This window comes from Phasianus colchicus, chromosome 7 (assembly GCF_987193195.1).
Source record: "Phasianus colchicus chromosome 7, bPhaCol1.hap1.1, whole genome shotgun sequence".
In the NCBI taxonomy this organism is placed as follows: domain Eukaryota; kingdom Metazoa; phylum Chordata; class Aves; order Galliformes; family Phasianidae; genus Phasianus; species Phasianus colchicus.
Window position 1 is genome coordinate 2,484,666 of NC_143442.1, and position 22,150 is coordinate 2,506,815.

General features: G+C 40.5%; 1 long non-coding RNA gene across 7 annotated transcripts in view; it reads left to right on the plus strand.

Annotated features, from left to right (window-relative positions):
- The window catches only part of LOC149917173 (uncharacterized), a 426,137-nt gene that overhangs the window by 48,046 nt on the left and 355,941 nt on the right, over nt 1–22,150 (plus strand). For 5 of the 7 annotated variants that reach the window (XR_016468095.1, XR_016468096.1, XR_016468098.1 and 2 more), the window contains exons 3-4: nt 8,012–8,072; nt 21,836–21,959. This is a non-coding gene — a long non-coding RNA (uncharacterized LOC149917173). The remainder of the gene's footprint in view (nt 1–8,011; nt 8,073–21,835; nt 21,960–22,150) is intronic. The other 2 variants (XR_016468100.1, XR_016468101.1) reach the window with 1 other exon arrangement.

Here is a 22,150-nt window from a genome sequence, read left to right on the forward strand (position 1 = left end):
CTGTAAGTGCCTTAATGCTAATGTTGGTGTACCCATAAATCCATGGTTTATGTTTACATAATTTTATTACCTGTATTTTCGTATTTCAGAGTGCCTCAAAATAATTCAATCTTGCGCCTGATTTGGAAAAGCAGCTTCAAATGAGAGCTGGTGTGTTTAAAATCACAGACCTCTCTGTTCACATCACAGATAATTCAGGAGTTTCATTCCATGGACTGAAAAGCCACAATTTTGTCTTGTAAAGCCACCTGGCTGCAGTTGATAGTAAAATCTATTGTTAACCCTTTTTCTGTAATATAATTAAAACACTGCTGAATTATCTGTTTAGTGTGGCCTGGCTGCTCCCTGAAAGCACACACTTTGCATCTAATAATCCCAGCCTTTAGGGGTGGCTGCCCATGGCACGGGCTGTGAAACCTTGTTTAAAGATTTTAAGATCTTAATCCCTTCCCTGATGAGACACCCATTGCTGGAAGCTGGGGGGGAAAGGTCCATCTGTCTGGCAACATATGTGTTTACACTGTAAAATCAGTAAATACAGCAGTGTGCTCAGGGTGCCAAAAATTTCCTTTAGTCATAAATTGAGATGCATTGTTTTGTTGCTGTTGCTTGAGTTTACGCACATCTGAGAGACCAGAAGAAAACCTGCAGCTCAGAAATGATTCTGGAAGTGTAAAATGCACTCCCCTCTGGTCTGAAAGCACTGGCAGTGAGTGCAGCAAAACATTGGTGCACTTACCACTGTGCTGGGCTTCTGCTTTTTGCATGGTAGCCAGTATTCCTTTCTCCATTTGCACAGTTGTAAAAAGATTTGCTTTTCACATTGTCTACTTTAATGTAACTTATTTACACACCCAGGCGTGTAAACGTGAGTCAGTGGAGAAAGGAGGCTGTCAAAACTTCCTGCCTTAGGCTGTGTTAGATGCATGAAGGGGTTGGTGCAGCCATCCCAAGCCAGTGTAAGTATGAAGTCAGTAAAACAGGGAAGCTCCTGGCAGCACTGTGTTGCAGCCAGTCAGGCAGCAGCTGGAATGGAACATCTGGGACTTCAATAGGTAACTTGCAAAGGACAGCCTTCAGCTGGGGATTGGAAGGAGATGTCTGGGGATCTTTCTCATGTTCATGGGAAATAATTCACACACACAAGGAATAGCAACAGGGGAATTGTAACACACTTATTTGGAAGTGTGAAAGGCAGATGAATTCTGGCTTATAGGCTGCTCAGATTTGGAAGTCTTTTAAATAGTGGGTAAGAGGTGGGTTTGTAGAGAAAGAGTGAAGCTAAGAGCCTACGAGGAAAAAATGCTTGTGAAGAATGGTATAGACATGCTTCTGCACTCACAGGGTAGTGAGCAGAGCTCCAGATAACAGCTGTGATGGCCACAGCTTACACAGAAAAATAGCTGCTCAACTTAGGTTGACACTACTGAGGTGTGAAGGCTTTAAGAAAGCGTGAGTGTTAAAAACATCCATTAAAACTGGTGATCCTGTCTGTGGTGGTTCAGAGAGCTACTGGAGGGTTAATTGCTTCTGCAAAGCACTTTAAGCTGGATGCCTACCCATTCATGGGGAGGCTTAAGAGAGAAGCTGAATTTAATTCTGAGATGAGTGAGCTATGAAATGATAGATTTGTGAGTCATTAATATACAGACTGCAGATCAATTCCTGTTTGCAGACAGATCAACCAGCACAACACTGAAAAAAAGAAAGAGAAGGGCTCTATAGACCCACTTAGCCCAGTTGCCAGTAATTCTTACGAAAGACGTTAATTTTCTCAAGGAATGTGTGTTACAACAGTACAGTAATTACTGTAGACTACAGAATAGGATAGTTGAAATTAGGTGAGAAATGATAGCAAGTGGTCTGATTCATGAGAGGGCAGGCAAGTGTGTGAAGATTGGGTTGGAGATAAAGCTGATCACATTTGCAGATATGTATTTCCTGGGTCAAACAAGGTGTTCGGGGATGCTCGTCCTATGAAAGCTGATATTATGCTTATTCTGAGGATGTGAGTATAAATCTGGTCTCTGTCAAAAGCATTGCATATTTGTTCTCTGAATTTCATTTGTGTTCTCATTTTCATCCTTGAGTCTTAAAGGAGATTGTGATCACTTGGAAAATTATTGCAGAAACTTAGAAAATTATCTGCTTATTGTTTCTCTGGAATTTCCTATTAAAGCAGCTTATATTCCTTCAGAACTTACTTCATCTGAAAATCTCCAAAGCTGTGGATATCATCAGTTCTCCTAGATGGCCTTTGTTGCCTAAAAGAGTGTGAGGAGCAAAACTTGTAAGGTATCCAAGGGAAAAAAAAAAAAAAAAACCAAGAGGAAAGCTAGAAAAGCAGAGCTAGGGAAGATGTAGGTTTGGAGGAGGTTGGGAAGGGGGTTTGAGAGCTAAGATCATACAGTTAAATTAGAAGAATTCAGAGAGCTCAAACTTGCTCGTATCTGCAGAATCCCTGCCTGGGTGTTTGGTGTGCTTGCAGTGTGCTGGGTTCCCATGTCACTGTTCTTTCAAATAGTTGGATAAAGAAAAGGCAGAGGAAGGAAAAGCAGTGAGTGCCTGTAACATTTGAAAAACAAGTTAAAAAAAAAAAAAAACCTCTATACAACTCCAACACATATTTTGTTTCTATCTCTAGTAAGAATTTCTTCCATTCCTGTTCTTTCTTGGAATCTTGAAACACATTCACGTCATCAGAAGCACTGGGAATTACCTAAAAAAAAAAAAAAAAAAAAAATTCCTCTTTCCAGTAACACAATTGTTTTTCAGCGTGTCTGTGTTCCTGTGTCAAAGCATGAAAAGTTTGCTGCATGCTCTGTGCAGGAGAGAGGAACAAACAAGTTGGTAAAATGGATTCCTCTTTGCAAGGAGAAACGTGATTCAGGTTCAAACGAGGAGCTGATTTTTTTATAAAGGAGCATGCAGTGAGCAGAGAAGGGCAACTGCAGCTGGTTTTGTAAGATTTCAAGTTCTCCATAACATGCATGGCATGCTGTCATGGGTGAAAGGAAAGAAAACAAATCCACCAGAGCACTATTGCTACTTATCTTTAAGGGAAGGGAGATGAGAACATCTGAACCGGTGGGTAGCGAAGAATGTCAGTTATGTTCTAATCTAGATTGGTGAATAAAAAGATAATCATCAGTAAATTAGAAGAGGTGTTGAAAGCTCAGTTAATTATAGGAAATGAGGAAATTAGAGTGCTGAGTCTGACTGATTCACTTGTTAAATTAAAAAAAAAAAACAATGTGGTTTTTTTTCTGATCTGTACTATTGGTTCAGGTATATCGAGATATCAGATGAAGGGTTTGTTGTTTTTTTTAATAACTCCTCCAAAGTTGGGGTTTGGTGCTGGGCTGGCATCAGCTGGAGCTGCATTTGGGTGGGGAGTGCTGGTGGTCCCTGCCAGCACATCCTAAGGCTGCACCAGCACTCTGGTGGCTGCGCAGGTCTGTGCTGCTCTGCCTCCTGCTGGGTCTGCTTCCCTGGCTCCTGGACACACAAACTGTTAAACTAGAATGTTTGTTCCCAATGAGTTTAAGAAGGGGGAAAAAAAAAAAAAGCAACTCGTGATTCCCCATATCTCATTTTAAATCATGATTAAATTTGCTGTACTGGCAATGTGTGAGGGAGTAGTTGTACCCAGGTTTTGTGCAATAAGGGCACCATTTATTTTTGTATTTATAGGAATAGTCTATTTTTAGACTCTTATACTCCTTCTCTGAGTACTTAGCTAGCAATCATATACATTTAAATGGTTCATATCATTTCAGATCTAAAAGAGGTATCTAGAGTTAAAATTCCCCATGAAGTTCTCATTTTCACAATTATTATTGCAAGTGAAAATATGTGAAGATAATTTGTGGATTTGTCATACTTGCTTACAGGACAGCTTTGAGTAAAATCCCATCTTTCTTGCAGTGCCTGCTGCAGTTTGGAAATTGGTTATGAAACCAGACTGAGCAGTTTACAGACAATGGAATATTGATGGATGGAAAAGGAATTGGGTGAAACAGAAATGTAGCCTGCCACTGGGACTGGAAAATCAGCAGTAAAAGTTCCCAGGAACTTAGAAAGTGACTTTGTTATTTTTTAGGGGGCCAGTGCAGATGTATACCATTTGCTGAATGTACAGAGAGGTTCTTTAAATAGCAACAGTAAGAATTATTATGAGTAAATAAATAATTCCAGATGTGACTGATATTATGCAGATTTGAATGGGCAGCATTTCAAGACCTATGTGCAAGTTTATTAGAAGAATACTGTCCACTGAAAGCTGTCTCCTTTGCTCTGCTGTCCTTTAATCCAGCTCCTTTCTTCCTTGGCATATACTCTTCTGGAAAGAGAGGGCTTGGAAGCAGAGTAATTTTCCACCATTCTGTGGGGTAAATTTCAACATAGTTTGACATTGTAAATTCTGTATAATCTAGTGCCTTTTGATGAACAGTTTCCAAGTCCAAATCTCTTTTAGCCAAAGTAACGTTTGCACAAGGAGATATCTCCATTGGATCAATGAAGAAAAAAATATGCATCTCCAACTTCCTTGTCAGGTGAGATGTCTCCTCCCCTCAGCAGCTCGCATCCTTCATCTGTATGTTGTTTGTCTGAGGGCCAAACTGCACTCAGCCCAGGGCAAGGTGAATGATGAAACGTGCAACACACAATTTGTCCTCTGCAAAAAGTTTTTTTTTGCTTCGGTGCAGGTAGATGGGGTTAAGCAAGATCAGGCCTGTCAGCACCACTGCCCTTCTGCAAAGGGAGAGCTGGGAGGGGCTGTAGGGCTCAGCACCGTCCTGCTGGGCTGGGCCTTTAAGCTGCAGCCAACAAAAAAGTGCTTGGAATTAGGACACGGTGATGACTTCAGTGGATAAAAATCTACCAGAATTAGCCTGGAGGTCCTCATTATGCAAAGGATAGGGAACAGTAAAAATCAAATCAGCAGAGATAAACTACACAGATCATTTCTGCTGATCAATAACAGCCTTGTGCAAATAACCCCGCTGCATAGCAGCCCATCTTTCTCAGAGTCAGCAGGGAGTGCAGATTAGATAAACTGCAGGCCAGTGAGACTTTTACAGCAGCTTAACACATGGAAAATGCCCATCACTCCATCGTTGGATCACATTGTAAAGAACATTCACTTTGTGCGTGCAGGCTACAGGAGTTTATTATGACAGTCAAGTGTAACCAACCATCATAAAAACAAATGATACTATCTGATGTTGTATTTCCTAATGTGACGTTTGCTGCGTCTAAGAGAGGGCAAACTCCAAGCTGCAGAGTAGATTGTGGATTCCTGCATACTGAAAGCAATGGAAGCTTTGGGATCCTGGGTCAATGCCACCCTCCTGTGTCAGTGTTGGCTCTTTCTTGCAGGATTAATCAAAAAACATTATGCTATAGAAAACGAATTCAAAAAGTTGATTAGAGATGATAACAAATTGTTCTTCCTGATACCGAGGCATCTGAATGTGTTTCACAATGAAAGTGCCATAATGTAGAAATATTGATGCAATTCCAATTCATGGCATTTTCTTCTCAGGTCACTCTGTTCCAGTGCACGTTGTTCTCTGCTCGGTACCTCGTGCTGCAAAGGTCTTTGTGTTGGGCAGCTCCATTAGCTTCAGTATGTGAGCATTGCCATGATCTCCCATTGCTTGTTTCATTGTAGGCAACACTAATGCACAGAAAATAAACAAATGCGTTGCTGCTTTATTTTGGTTTTGTCTAGGAATTATGGAACCAAGATGCTTTATTTGATGTACCATTATTACTATACATTTTAGCTAAGGATAATAAAATGGAAATTTAATAGATACATTAAATGTCTGCAATAGTGGATAATGTTGTAGTGAGCTGCAGCACTGACCTTGCTGTACTTAAAGGCTGTGAGTCAGACTGCCGACGCCACAGTGCAACGAGAGAGGGAATGCATTTATGCATGTGTGTGTGCCTGTAATTTGGGAGGTTTTTGCTCTTTGGAATCTTGGGGCCCTCTGGTGCACTAAAAGTTATTTCAGCTATTGCTTCGGTGCATTCAGTGGGAAACTCAAGATAAAAAAAGATAGGTATCTGTAGTTTATTTAATTTTTTTCCCTCGGAGTTTTATTATTAGTGCTTAAAATATCAATTGTTTCTAGCTGTTTACTTACAGTAATCAATACAAGTATAGCAGGGCTGAGGAAGGCAGCATCCTTGCAATAATGAACCCCATCCTTTCTCTCTCCTGCTGCACAGCACACAGGTGAGGCTGCACAGACCCTTCCAACTCTTGGGCTGGATCTGACACCACAAACTAGTGCTGATTTGAAAGGGTTCTGCAGGAGATGGGTGTACATCTGTGCAATTCAGTTGCTGCACTGCTTTTGTTTCCTATCTGACACTTTATTTGGATCCTGTGTAAAGTGAATGTGGTCAGTGACAGAAGGAGAACGCCCTGAAGCTTCTGTTCAAGTTGAATCAAATGTGATTGTTTTCCTTTTCTCTCCTGAGAAATTTCAGATGAAAAATGGGGGTTAAACGTTGGCAGATGTCCTTGCACAGAGCTTTTTGGATAAAGACAAGTTCACCCACATGGCAGTTTTGACTGGGACACTCACTGCTTCTCCAGGAAACGTTCCTCCTTCAGCTGCCACGTGGGTTCTCATCACTGAGGAGCACTGCTTGCTGAGCTCAGGGCTTGACTGTGCCTTGTGCATCAGCAGGAGCTGCTCTGAGCAGGAGTTGCTCAGAGAAGGTCCATTCATGTGTGTGTAAGCATAATGCAATTTAAAGCAGTGGGAACCAATGTGAAACGCTGCTGGTATTGGAGGATGCATTTAAAATTTTTATGTGAAACTGAAGCACTTATTGAGCTCTATTGTTAGACAAAATGTGAATTTTCTGGTTCTCTCCAGAGGGAAAATAAAAAGGCGAATGACTCGTGGCTTTTCTCCTGGAAGGTTGAAGGGTTTTTTTTAAATGGAAAACTAGTAAAAAACAATAGCAAAAGTGAGACATCCTACAGTAAAACTGCACTCTGGTTTTGGAGATGCATAGATAGTTTTAGTCAAAAATCCCCTAGAAATTCAGGTCAGAAGAAGACTCCAAGTATTCCCTTAATGTATGTTTTTGTTCCCTGCCTGATGTGTTGGGTGGTCACCTTGGTAATGTGTGGGACTGCAGTTGTTGGAGATTTTGTGTTGTGCTTTTATTCTTAGATATAGTAGGTATGTGAGAGGAAAAGGCTTCAACTGTTTGCTTGTTTCTGGCTCTGCTACATGAGTTTCACAAGAAAAGCAGCAAACATAACAAACTGCTGTTTTTATAGCGTGGTTATCAGTAAAAGGTTAAAATATGTCTTGTGACTGAAGTGTTAAGTGCTGAATTGATGATTTTTATTAGCATTCACAGCTATCACTAGTTGACTCAGTAAAAGCCCCATTGCAGTAACAATCCAGAAACATTTACAGGTACATTACAGTGGAGCTGAATTTCACTCACAGCACATATTGGATATTATTGCATGTCACTGGCTGGGTGAAGTTGTTCTTTGGTCATTCAGAAAACAGGAAAGTGCAAAGGATAGGAGCTATTGGAAGTAAACGGTCCTGGGCTCTTTGTGGCAGAGGTGATGTGTGAGTGGATGGGTGTTCATTGGCATTGCTGAAATTTGGTCTTTTGTTCAGCAAATGGGCCAGGTGTTACAGAGTCACAGAATTGTTGTGGTTGGAAAAGGTTACAAAAATGATTAAGCTGTGAAGTATGACACGGGGAAAATGGAAATAGATGGGCACAGATGGAGATAACAATCTCAGAGAACCCCCATTAATTTTCTGTTTACATAAATTGAACTAGTATATATGGCGTATATTGGTATATATGCAAGCTATCAGTATATAGGAAGTGAAATGAATACATATTGCTTGTTTGTATCTTGAAGAAGTATAAAATGAGAAAAAAGTGCTGGAATTTATACATAGCATTGTTAAAAATATTGATTTCCTCCTTTTTTTTTTTTTATTAGGAACTGCAGATAAATACAGAAATTATGAAACATCTGCTTTTAAGAAGTCATCTGTTTGCAGGTACCTGTTTTCTCCTGTTCCAGCTGGCTAAGCAGAATTAGAAATGTTCTCAGAAGTGGGAGCAGAGTTGTGGACTGAATTTTGAAAGGCACTTAGGTATTCAGTATTCTGGATGAATTTTCTAAGGCCATCAAGCAGCTTGGATATCCCTCTTCCCAGGGCAGCCGGTTTGGCATTTCTAGAACTCCTTGACATGCTTCTGTGTCTATCAACAGAAACCTAAGTGTTCTTAGCATTCAGTTTTGTTGCTCCCTGTTTTTTGCCTGGCTGAGATTTGATTGGAACTGGGAAACTCCGGTTCTGCTGTTAGCAATGAAGTTCATTTCTGGAGCTCCCAGCAATCGTTGTCTGTGCCCTCCAGGCTGTCAGAATTACAATGGCAAGAAGGGGAAAGTTTTGATGTTAGGGTGAGCACAGATGAAGACAAGACCACCTTTTTGTTCGTGTTGACTTTTGTACAGGCAGATAGTTCTATGATAGAACAGATGTAAGAGAGGAAAGGGCTTTTTATAACTACCCCTTCAATGCTTTTCAGTAGATACTGTGCTACTAATAACATTGAGAAAGTAATATAAATGAAGTAGGAAATTATTTTTATTTTTGAGATTAATTAGAAGGTATGTGCAGATGAAATTTAGAACTAGAATGAAAGTTAAATATGCATGCTTAAAAACAGAACGGGATATATCTAATCTTCAGTGTCCTGTAGTAAAGGGATAAGGCTAAGATAGCAGAGCCATATCCACATTGGAGTAGAATTTGGGATATGAGATTTTTAGGCTGTTACTGATTTCTACCACTTATTTGGGGAGACCCTGAATGAGGTCCAGTGAGCTACTGGTTTCTTAATTCTCAGTGAAGCCTCCTGGCACTTAGGCCATTGAGCTAACCATTCTTGATACTATCCATTTAATTCATTTAGAAGCTGATTCAAACCTCTTGTCTTTTCCTGGCCATTGTAGAGTCTGGGTAAATCCTGGAGAAGGAACATGGGACCACAAAGTGAAGGGAAAACCATAAGTGCTAGCTTAGATAATAAAAAATGATGTGATTGACCTGTCCATGGAGCCAGTAGTCCTCAGTGAGCTTCCAGTGCTGCTAACTTTTCCCTCTGTGTGAGAGAGGGCAAACAGGAGGGATAAGATAGTAACAACTTTTGCAACTAATGGAGCAGTGTCAATATGGTTAACAGAATTCCTCTGAGGCACGTGAAAAAGCAGCTTACTTTTACAAAGGAAGTGGATCAAAACCAAGCATCGTTTATAGTGAGTAAAACAGCAGAGTGTGGAGCTATAGAATTACTGGTTTTGGATAAAGCGAATGGATACATACTGTGCAAAATCTGCAACTCCATCAGGATTTACCAATTTGAGAAAGACTTGTGATTTCCTCCCACTTTTCTTTTTGTAGGGTAAGCCCTACACTGTACAAAACAAAGGTTTTGTGCATCTGCATGTGGCTCAGATTAAGCTCTAAGGCAGGAGATAAATAGCAAAATGATATTTTATCATATCACATTGCTCTAACTGGAATAACTTGTGTTCCAGTTAAGTACAGGCAAATGGTTTTTGGTTCAGGTTATTTCACAGAATCACAGAATGGCCAGGGTTGAAAGGGACCTCAAGGATCTTGAATCTCCAACCCCCCTGCCACATGCAGGGCCACCAACCTCCACATTTAATAATAGACCAGGCTGCCCAGAGCCCCTGTAAGATGTATCTTCCAGTTTTTAATTATTTTATATGCAGTGATTGTACATAAACATATCTTTTTCACACCAAATACTCTTATTTTTACCCTTGTGAATCCTTCTTTCGTGTAACTGTAACATTGCTCTTCTTGGAAATGTATTGTGCAAGTGGCATGTGTAGAATGATAAGAGGAAACATTCTGCACATTTCCTTGTTGTAATTTATAAAGCAATTTGTAGTTTCTAGTGTAAAAGCTCAGATATTTCTCACTGCTTTGGCCATGTAATTCAGCTGGATACCCACACTGTGGGGTGGCAAAATGAATATTTTGAAGGTAGAGTGCATCTTCTGTGTAGAGGACACAAGAACAGAAGATATTTTATTTCTTCCATTCTCTGTCCTTTTCAAAAAAAAAAAAATGCAATGCTGTTTGGTTCATCATCACTAATAGCCAAACAGTGTTAATTCTTCACTAAGAAGAATTCTTCACTTAAAATCTGTGGCAGTCCATGGAGAAATGGAGTCTTCGGTGAGCTTCCATCGCCACGGCTCTGGGACAGCCCCATGAATGGTGACTCCCACTCTGTGCAGCTGTGCCAGTGCTTGGACTCTATTTTGGAGAAGAAATTGTTCCTAACATCCACCCTGAGCCTTCCCTGGTGTAACTTGAGGCCATTCTCTCTCATTCCACGTTCAACATTCTGCTGAATTTTACTGCTGAGAACACTTGTCAGCCTTAACTGCACACAGTGCTTTCAATTCTTCATATGATTAAAATAAACTTTTAATAACTTTTTCATGTAGCTATTTACTAACAAATACTTGTATAAAGGACAGGAAGCAATAACAATTGCTTAACCCTGGGGTGAGATTCTGACCAGGGAATATTTCTAAATGTACCACACAGTGCTTTTTCTGTATTTCAGTTAATATGAGCATAGAAGCTGTTTCTCAATGTCTTTTTGCTCCAACTAAAGTTAGCCTGATGTTTCTAGAACTAGCAAATCAAAATAGAAAAATAATTCTGACCTAAAGTCTGTTTTCTTTTCTCACAAATCTAATAGTGATAATAGTTTTCTTGTTGAATCTCTTGCTCTCCCTTCTTTTGCTTTACAATCCTGCATAGTATTTAAGCTTCCTAAGCACCCCATGGGGATATAATCAAAGAGAAAAGAAGCTTGGGAAGGAGCCAAGAGTGTTTCCCATACCGCCGTGTCACAGCCCCAGCGCTGTCAGCAGGGAATTCAGCTGGCAGTGGAGACCTTCATTCAGCTTTTACCTCTTGGGGCACTTCCACCAATAATGGTACATGAGGAAAGATGTGATGGAGACAATAACGTCTTCTTAAAAACTGTGCAAGTTAGGTAAAAAGAAGTGCCTTTCTGGCAAAAATAATGAGGTTTACTGATAGGGAATTTTATTCACATGTGACCTTTGCAGAAATCAAAGTAGCAAAAAAAAGCTTAAATCTCACCTTATTACAATGATGTCCACAAGCGTTGCTGTATTTCAGGGATCTGTCAGCATTCCCATTGTCAAACTTCAAGAATTTTTAATTCAGTTCAGCTATAAAATCTGTTCTGAGTTTGAAACATACCTTATGTTTTCTATATTTTATTTTAAAGAAGAAAATCTCATCTTATTTCCTTGTTATTTTTCCTCTCTCTATCCTTAAACAGCATCTTGCTGCTGGAAACAGAAGTAATTCCTCTCTCTTCCACTGCACTAACAGCTGTTGCAAGTATTCTCTGTGTTCAAGTATTCAAGGCAGTAAGATTACAGTGGAAGTTTTGTACTTTCTTATGAGAAAGAACAGCACTGTGATGTTCTCTCTGCTGTTTGGCACTTTGATAGGGCTACATTGTTATCACCTTTGGATGTGGGGTGCAAAATAGGTGTGAAAATCCAGTTACTTAGATTACATCTGTGATAGGTGAACAAGTAATTCAGAAGGAGTAGTATTTGCCAAAGTTACCTCTTCTGCTCAGAAATTATTCCTGAATAGGTTGTGGTTTGAATTGATTGCTCAAGGTTTTCTTGCTGGATTTTTCTATTCTTACTCTGCAAAAAAAAGTTTGTGCAAAACTTTTCTGTTCTCCATGTTCTTCCATTCTCCAAGTCTTTGTAATACCTTGATTCACCTTTCACTACATAACTATGTATGTGCATATATATACATAATATAAATATCTACTTTTTCAGCATGGTTTAATTTCCAAGCCAGTATCATGATTTCATTTTGTTCTGTGTCTCACATGGATGCAACACCCAACAAGAAGCTAATCCCTGTTAAGTGCCATTGGGACCCGCTCTCAGCTGTGATCTTCATTTTCAGCATTGCTTCATGTCTTTGGATTCAGTTTCAAAATATCAGCATAGGCTTTTTTGTTGTCTTTTCTGTTCTGTTGTGCCCCATCTGTGTTAAAATAAGAGTAGTTAATGCTGTAATAGCTGGGCTGGATGTTTGTCTGCTTTAATACTCGTTTTCAGATAACTCACCAAAAAGTGAACGCTGTTCCCTACAGACACTGCCACAAAGCACAGGTGACAATTTCAATCTGTATTGGTGTCTATTTCAATAGAATGAAGTGCATCTTTCTTCAAGGGCAAGGAGCTGCTCCTGAGTTGTTAGATACTTTTCTTTACGTTTCTTAAAATAAATCAGATTCATTTTCCTTTCTGTTTTTTGTGAATAAAGTTCCAGAGTAAGTAATTTATAGCAAACAGGAAGGAAATACATGAAGAGATTCTTGAATGTTGCTATATCATTTACTTTGAAATGTTAAGTATATCTATACATAGTGAGGAGGTGTATTTAATGTGTATTTTTCCCAAATCAGAATTTTTTGCAGTATTTGCTGATTAAAGAGGAGAAAATCTGATGATTGCTGAGGTGAGTTTGTATAGAGATCATTTCAGGGGCAGGAACAACAACTGATGGCATTGCTTATGAAGCTCTGAGTGCACACGCAGCTCAGCAGCAGCTCTGCCTCAGCAGTGATCTCAGTGTGGAGCTGACTGACTTCTGTTTCTTGCCACTCTTATGTTTAATAGTTGGTATAGGTGAATGAACCTACTATGATAAGCCACTTCTGAGCGTGCGTTTCTCTTTCAAAATGTGGATGTAGCTTCAATTAATACTAATTGGATTTATGGAAGGAAAGATCCTTTAGTGCTTTCATGCTAGGCTGGTGTAGTGCATCTGTAAGGGGGATGCACTGATAAATACGATCTCTAAAACCAATTCTGTAAAATATAGTCCCACAGATACCAGGTTTGTATTATTTCTCTTTGCTTATTGAATACATAGCAGAAATAATAGTTTGTAAACCAATCTTCTGTTCTGTACGGAGCCTGCTCTAGCTAAGCCTTATAACTGTGTAAGAAACCACATTGAATAATACAAAAACGAAAGAGCAAGTCTTTAGTAGATGTACAGTGCCAGCAAGTGTGGGTACATAAAGCACCTTAACTGTTCTAGAGGAGGGTATAAAGAGACTAACATGGAAAGCTCTATCTTTAAGAGAACTCTGTCTATGGTGGTTTCCTGTTCACTGAGCTGCGAATAGAAACTGATCAGTGGCAGAGTGGAAAGCTGCTGCTTGTGTTGGATAGGAGCTGAAGCTGCAAGAGAAAAATGAATGCCTATATTAGAGTTTCTGGTAGTTTACTACCATCATATGCATACTCTTAAAATACTGCACACAGAAGTGTGTGTCTTTTGCTGTTGGCATGGGACATGGCTTAGTAGTGAGTGTGGTAGCATAGACTTGATCATTTTAAGGTGCTTTGCCAACCTAAATGATTCTATTTTACTGTAACTGCAACTCTCATAGTTGTGATCTTTATAGAACAGGTCAGTGTGTGGATGTCACATCACTCAGATGGGTTTCTAATACTTCAGGAAGCTACATTTTTAGCAGTCTGTTTGGCTTTTGGTTCTAATTTATGGTACCATTTCTGGGGTAACAGCTAAAAGTAGGTCTGTGCCAATATCTACCCAGGTTTGTGTGATATGTGAACGTGTCTCCGTGGTTTTGCAATAAAATTCCATCACTTTTTATGTGCATCAGCTTTCCAAGTTTTACCACACTTGTTTAGGTTCTACCACCTTCTGAATTACAGCAAAAACATAAATATGTTATAAAAATGGAGGTATTTATAGCACTTATCTGCTTCCCAGTCATATTTTAATTATTGTGCAGGGTGGTAATGCATCTTTTTCTTACAGCAAGTTGCATATGCTGTATGCATCCGTAGGTGTTCTTGTTTTCTATTCAGGGATCTGTCTATTAGTTAATTTGACATGAAGTGCTGTAGTTGTGTTTGCTTACGAAAGCTGAGCCAAACCTGGCAAATGGGGTAAGGGATATTTGAAAAATTCTTTTTCCTGGTGAGGACAGCTGAGCAGGGCTATGTTGAGCACATACCCTGTGCATGTGCCTAGCACTGTGTGTGACTGTGCTTTCCTAAGTCATGGAACAGCCCTGTGTGACTGTGTGCTCTGGAGTGAGGAGAACAGTCCTTTTGCAGCAGCCACCTGCAGTGACCAGTGGAACCCACACATTTCCTCAATGCTGCCTAGTAGGAATATGCATACATCCCATAGAGCCACATGTGATTTCAGTGCAGACTGGTTAACGTGTTGGTTGCACATTTGTGGAAGGCTGTGGCTGTCACAACTATTCTGACATCCGTACCTCTGTCACAGCACAGTTCTGCTTCCTCTGCTCTGTATCATTCTGTGCTTTGCTGGATGCTTACAGATCCTTAACCAATTTTTTTTCTGGTGATGCAAATGCCTATTGTAGGTTCTTACATTTCAGTCTTTTCCTGGGAACTTTTCCTAACTCTTTAGGTTGTGCTTTCCATTTGTGTTTGTTTCCTAGACAAAATACAAGACTGTGTGTGTGTGCATGTGGGAGCTGGGCACTGTGCAGTGCTTAAAATGCACTAGCAGCACTTTCCTGGACATGGAGTGGCATGAGAAAAACACATGGGTGTCAAAATCAGATCTTTTTCCTGGGAAATGTTCTGTTCTGCCTACAAAGGCAGGGCGCTGGAGCACTGGGGCTGCTTGCAGCGTGACCTTCTGGTGCGACAGCCACGAGGTGACACTCGGTGCTGGCAGTGCTGGAGGATGGGGATCCTGTGCACCCATGGATGCACTTCTGGAGCAGCAAAAATATATTACCACATAATGGGAAACACCTGCGTGCACAGTGCTAGCTGCTTCTTAATGTACAGAAAATGGTTTTCTGACTGCAGTGGAAGGATCTAAGCTGTTTGATAGCTTTCCATTTATTGGCTCAGTGATAGTGTTTGCTCACGTGTGGATGCAAGAAGCTGGCTGTTCTGCAAGCAGTGTTTGTTCTAAGGGTGGTGAGAAACCCCAGGGGTCAAAGTTTAACCAGCTGAGTGCTGACACAGCAGGAAGGAACGCTGTAAGCAGTAAAGCTTTGCTGTTAACTGCTGTGTGACTTAGGAAGATGAAAAGTTTGGAAATGTGCATAGTAAGGACAGCCTGTCTGTCATCAGCTGCATTGAAATGAATTGAAAATACCTTAATGGGGAGACAGTTTCAAAGATGGTTACATATATATTTTATTAAACAAGAGGATTTTTAATTTTTTTCCATCAGGCTATAAATAGTTTCTGTTGACATTGAAGTAATGGCAAACTTAATAACATAATAAATCTTCTAAATTTAACCCTAAAATTCAAACAATAAAGAAAACTAGGTTAATATAGAACCTAAGGAAGGTAGGATATCTGATTTTGGGCCAACTTTTTAAAAAACCCATGAGATCCTATTAAGTAAAATGAGATGAGTATTGACACAGATCTCAGGTAGAGGCACTGCAGTCCTCAGAGTTACTTTGGCTTTACTGTGAATTAGCTGCAACCTGTATCTGCCCAGCAGGGAGAGTTTTGTCTTCAAGAGATCACTCTACTTTTCCTCTGCCACGCGTTTGTTGTAAAGCATTAGCAGATCATGTATGTTTTGCAGTTTAATCCTAACTACTTCATTTTCCACAATGATGCTCTCATCAAACAACCCTAACGTGTTTCTGGCTGTTCTGGGGAAGTGGAACTGTGGGCAGGCTCTCAGCTATTTCACAGGTGCAGACTGGAGCTGCACAGATGTGATAAGGTCCCACCTGCCAGATCCATTTCCACCCTGCCTTCATAGTAACATTGATATTATCCCTCCTGAAATAATTAAAAAATCATAGAATAGAAGTTGTGCTCCTGCTGGGGGTGATCTTGTTAGGTTTGCCACTTTGCTGATGGATGTGTGGTGTCCTACCAGTGATGTCTGGTTCTTTTCATTTCTGTTGAGCCACAGTGATGTTCCTTTAATGCATGTGAGTGGAATAGAAATCCCTGGAAGCAGAAGAGGAGATCCAGTGAGCAGAACAGGGACAGGGATACTGCCAAAATAACAGCAGGAAGGTTGTCTGGTTGTTTTGGAAGTGCAGATATTGACCATTTAAGAAAGTTCTACTACAAAAAAAAAAAAAAAACTGATGAATTCTGCAAAATAAATATTCAAATCTCTGCCATTTTTCTTTTGAGTTTTTGCAAAACAGCCTCTAATGATACTCACAAAATAGTAGAGTAGCTGCTTTGTTGATGTGATTTAAGAAATGTGATCGCTATGAGGAACAAATACATGTCCCTGGCTAGTGGAGCAGTGGCCTGTTGTATTTTGCAGTGGTGGGATATTTGTTCTTTCCTAATAAATTCATATTCTACAGCAAGGTGTGAAAAGCCATCAGCTCCAGGCCTGGTGCCATGGGAGGCACTGTGGTGTCTGGGATGCACTGATCTGGGCTCGGAATGCTTCCTATTCTCTTGCAGTTTAAAGCAACTGAACTTTAATTTAAACTTACTACTTAGTGCTCTCCATACATTAGCCCTTATGAACACTCATTCTGAATAATTTTACAGTCCCTTCGGTGCCAACATCTTTGTTTAACTAACACTCTACGTTATTGCATTCAAAAATGTACTTGTGAAAGTGTTTTGTGTCGCTGTTGTAGCTCGAAGTGCCATTATTTAACACCTTTCTGTGGCTGACTTTTCTCTTTACAATTTGTGCAGCTTTGCCTTCTAGTTGCAAACATTCCAAGGTTGTAAACAGCTGAGAGGTTAGAGCTAGCAGGAACAGCATGGCACTGCATGGGGAGCCCATGCGAAATACTGGAGGGTGGCAGCGTTGAGAATGGATGACCTTCCTTTCTTTTTCAGTTCATACCAAAATGATACCCCAAACTCAGGACTGTTCTGTAGGAGGAAGCCAGGTTGGAAATGGCCAGAATAACGTAATGTTCTGTCCTGTGATCAAGTGAAAATGCCCTCATGGGAAGTTTCTAGCAAGGACAGTGATGTGCTGAGCCTAACCCTGGCTTCCCTTTGATTTCTTATCAGAACAGAGCAATCTGGGGTATGGATATTTGAGAGCAGTGCTTTGCAAGTCTTGTGACTTTTCATGGATGCCATAAACACTCCAGAATCATAATCTGCAGATTCATATCTTCATGCTTTGAAAAATCCAGAGAAAATATCAACAAGAACTGGGATGGGCTTTTAACGCTGTGCTGCTTGTTATGAAATACGTTACTATTTTTTGGTGGTTATTTTCATCACAATTATAGCGGAAGCAAAAATAGCTGCATACTTCAATAATTTGGAATCCATAGATGCTTTTGGTTTTAGCATTGTGAATACAATATAAGTGGAACTCATTTTCCTTTTTTAGGTAGATACAGCTGCTGTTGCTTTTAGATATTCAAAGGCAGTAACCTCTGTACATGATGTTTTAGGAATATATCTAACAATACGAACTTGGAGCCTTGTAGAGCAGCAGTGGATTTCAGATGTCAACTGGCAGGTAAAAGTGGCACATGTGAACCAACTGTAACGCTTGGAGCAAGAAACTGCTTTTCAAAGCATTAACTGTAGTAGAGTGGAGTATTTAAAAAAAGAAAAGACACAAACCAGGTTCCTTTCTTTTGAGGAGCAACAGTCCTTTCCAGGGAACATGGCTCAGTCCCTGGGAAGCAGTGCAGGCCCTCAGCCCTCTCTTCCCCAACTATGAGCCCTGCAGTGCTGCTCCATGGGCCCTGGGTTCTTTTTTCTGCAGGTATGCACCTATGCATAGTGTAGATAATGGGTAAGGTATGGAGACCTACAGGCACTGGCTATTAAAAGAAGCCTGTTTTCTCCCTGCAATCTGACAGGAAACACCAAGCGATTGCAGAGCAGAAACGTGCACTGCAGCAAATGCATTCCAACCATTCCTGCACCCACCATTCCCTGCCCGGAGGAGCTGCAGGAGAGCAGTTGGGGAAGCTGACATCATGGCATCTTTGCAGCAAAAAGTAAACACATGCACATGGAGCTGTGTCCGATGTGCGCCCCGTGCTGCCCTGCAAAGCCCACAGTGTTTATCCTCATTTTGTGAATTAGCCTCTGGTGCAGCCCTCGGGTCTCAAGGGGCTGCGTGTGCTGAGTGTGTTGGTCTTGGGGAGGATGGGATCCTGCAGGAGCCTTTTTGAGGGCAGCATGGAGGAGTCAGGCACGCAGGATGGGCACTGAGTGCCACGGGCTGTACTGTGCCACCCTTTTGCAGGCATCACTCTGACCTTTCACACTCCTCTCGGTGGCTTTGTAGGGACAGGACAAGAAACAGCTCTGCTGCAGCTGCCTGGTGTGCTTCCTGAATTTGCACCAGGTTGAGAGTTCAGCACTTTGCTGTGAGTAGCCATGTGCAGAGCAGGAATTCCACATCACGGCTGCTTCCCTACATCTTCCTCTAATCTTGTTAAAAACGTACACTTTCCAGATTTGATGATTAGCAGGAATCTCAGAGAATGGCACAGTGCAGTGTCTGTCACATAATTTTAGGTGAATTAATTTGAAGGTGATGTATGCTATATGCTAACCTTTACTCTCAGCAAATGGCTCAGTGTAGGTATATGCTTTTTATCACTCGTGTGGGAAAGAGGAGCCTAATGCACTTTTCTTTCCTTTCTTTTGCATTTTCCCATAACTTCTAGAGATCACTTGGAAGCTTTCAGTCTTACTCTGGCAAGATATATCTCTGCTTATGGATTAAATGGATTAGCTTAATGTGGAATTTAATCGTTTCTTAATTTTAATCTTTGTTTTTAAGCGTTCTTCCTTGCTTTAAAGGATTACCCTCAAAAACTGACTTTGGCTTTCTATTTCCTCTCGAATTAGACCTTCACTCCAGAAAGTTTCTCCTTGTCTCAGCTGACCTGTACCTGAGCAGAGTGCTGCTTTGCTGGGTGACTGCTCCTGTTGTCATCTGTGAGGGAAGTTTAAACGTTTTCATACGTGGCATCATTCCCACAGCTGTCATTGCTGTCTGCAAGTTTATTCTCAGAACAGTGTGAAGCTTTCAGCCATGCAGAAGGGCAACACTTTCACTTAAATTGCTAAGACATGAGTTTTATATTCAGTTTTCTCTTGAGTGTAATAGAACTTGTTACCAGGTCCTTTTATCAAAAGTGAGGTTGGAGAATTCTGGGCCAGTCTTCTTCAATCCTGGATGAATATACTTCTTGATAACTCTGGGAAGGTTTCTGGTTGTTGCATGTAGATAACAAACTTTCAAAGGGGAGTCATCTACAAACATAACTGTTTTTTCTTAAAACAGAAGGCCTGTGTTAAGACTCAGCTAATTCAGAGGGAGGAAGAAGAATGCTTCTTTGTCACTCCAAAATACAGCATTTCCTTGTGTATCCTTAGGTACTAATCACAGGCTGGTTACACTTAGCTTGTGTAAATAGCACGTGGTTCCGTGTACATTAATGTTTGTGCACGTGCACCTATGTGCTTGTGCATGTACACCACATCAAGGGGAATAATTTTCCACTCATGCTGATGTATAGCATTACAGAATGCATTTGAGAAAATAACCTGATGTGGAGAACAGTACTGGAAACTGGGAATTATCTGAACGTATCATCTGGGGTATCGAAAACTTATGTTTTCCCATAGAAGAAAAGCCCCAGTGTGATTTTTTTTTTTTTTTTCTGGAAGAGAATTATTTATTTTGAGCAAAGAGCTGATTTTGCCTCTAAATGTGACATTTGGAGTACAAAGCAAGAAAGCTGTGCTGACACTGGGTGGCAGTTTTTAAAGTAGGTTATGGTTGTTGATATTCCAGAAAAAAAAAAAAAAATGATGACAGCTATGAAAACAGGGCTTGAGAGAAACAAGCTCGGATTTTGAGGCTCGTTTGCTGAAAGATGCTTGAGTTGAGCTGCTCTGAGCTCAGTGCATCAGCAATTAGCTGCTCATGGGGGTCAGCCTTGCTTGTGTGTGTGTGTGTAAAAGACGCCAGTAGAACAGAATACCAGTTCTTTCAGACCTGTGGTAAAGCAATCAGGCTACGTTGGGTTCAAACATACAGTGATTTCATTGAAGTTACATTTTCCCTTCAGAACGTAGTTTTTCATTTTCAGAGCCCAGCTACCATGTGAAAGAGCCAGGATGCTTCATCCTCAGTAGGGTTGATGCAGAATGCAGGTGCCTGAGTGATGCAGATGCTTCATCTTGGTGCAGCAGCTGGAGGAACGAGCAGAACAGGACCTATTGCCTGTGGACTTTGACCTGCATTTCTTATTTAATTCCTACTTTGCATCTCTACGGAAATCCCTTCCCAGTTCCACGTTGGTCTCTGTGCTGAATCCCCAGTTAAATATTTCTTCCTGAATGGTTGCAGAACTAACGAGTTTCCTGGATCGTTTCCATTTCATGTTTAGAGCTGACATCACCATCTTCTTCAGTGACTCCTCTTCTGAGGCTGACCTCTGACACCACACTGAGTGCTTCCCGCACTTCAGAACGCTGCCTCGTGTTTCTGGAAGGATTCACAGAGGCAGAAGACTTCTTTAAGAGATTACTTTATCATTTAATGTTTGTTTTCCTTTAGAATTTTAAGAAAAACATCTGAGTGTGCTAGACAGATGCATATATTTTACCTTTTTGAGTTTTCAAAGAAGCCTGGTGAAGGATGCATCCCTTCCATTCCATATTTGGGGAATAAGAAATGAATCTGTTCTAGAGATTTGTTTTGATGGTAACTCCTTTATCCTAATAAAAACAAAGTAAAGTTTCCTTTCTGTTACTTAGAATTATGCAATCTCTACTTACTGCTGAATTTCTTAAGGGAAATAAGTAACTAGTTCCTAAAACGGCAAAAAGAATTAATGCTTTTGCTGGAATAAAGCATAATTTCTTTCCTTTTATTTTTTTTTTTTCCTTCTGCTTGCTAAATCCAACCTTCATTCCAGTTCAGAGATCATAAGGTCAGGCAGGAGTTGTATCTTCCACTGAGAAGTTACGCTAAGTGTTTGTTATAAAATTTGTGAGTTCTTCTTTGTTCACCTTTGATGTTTATGTCACACAATGATGTAGAAATTCGTAACAGTCAATAAGAAGGAAAGAATCTTCCTAGAGCATCAATAGCCAGGCAGTCTGATCTGGTGGTTGGTACCTAGGCTGAAATTACCTATTCCACAAGTCAGCTTCATTATTTCAAAAGGAAGATAACAATATGACACTGCCCAGAGGGGCTGTGGATGCCCCGTCCATCCCTGGAGGTGTTCAAGGCCAGGAGTTGGATGGGGCCCTGGGCAGCCTGGGCTGGTATGAAATGTGGTGACCCTGCATGTGGTGGGGGGGTTGGAGCTTTGTGATCCATGAGGTCCCTTCCAACCCAACCTGTGATTCTGTGAAAAAAACGTCATGCTGCTGAAAAGTCACTGTTTTGCTGGTTGTGTTTTAGGGTCTGGAGAAGGACGTGTGGAAGTTCACATGATAAAGAGTACTTGGTAACTTGGATTCAGTAGGAAACTGATAGTGAAACAGCTAATTTTAATTCCAGAGATAGTTTGAGGGATCATCCTGATGAAATAGCACAGTGTTCAGCGTTGAATTCTCCAGAGAGCTTGAACTTAGCAATAATTTACAGTGGTTTAATCCATATATATTATCTGGAATAAGTAAAACCTTCCAAATGTTTTCTGTTAACAGGTCCTCGATGAAGAGATTTGACCAAGTAAGGAGTTCTGTGTGTCAGACAAAGACTTGCCAACGTTTGTGGTGAAATAATCTGCTCTGTTTGGAGACTGCAGGAAAAATCCTTTCTGTACAGCTGGTGAGTTTTTGTTTTTACAGTCAAAACAGACATACTGAATAGGGAAACTGTTGATAATGCTTTTATTTAACCCATGCTTGAATCATTAGCTGTTAGATTCTCTTTGAGCTAATAGCAGTTTGTTTGCTATTTAAATATGCTGGTTGCATCTCAGCTTTCCAAGGAAAAATAACATATTGCTAAAGCTTTGC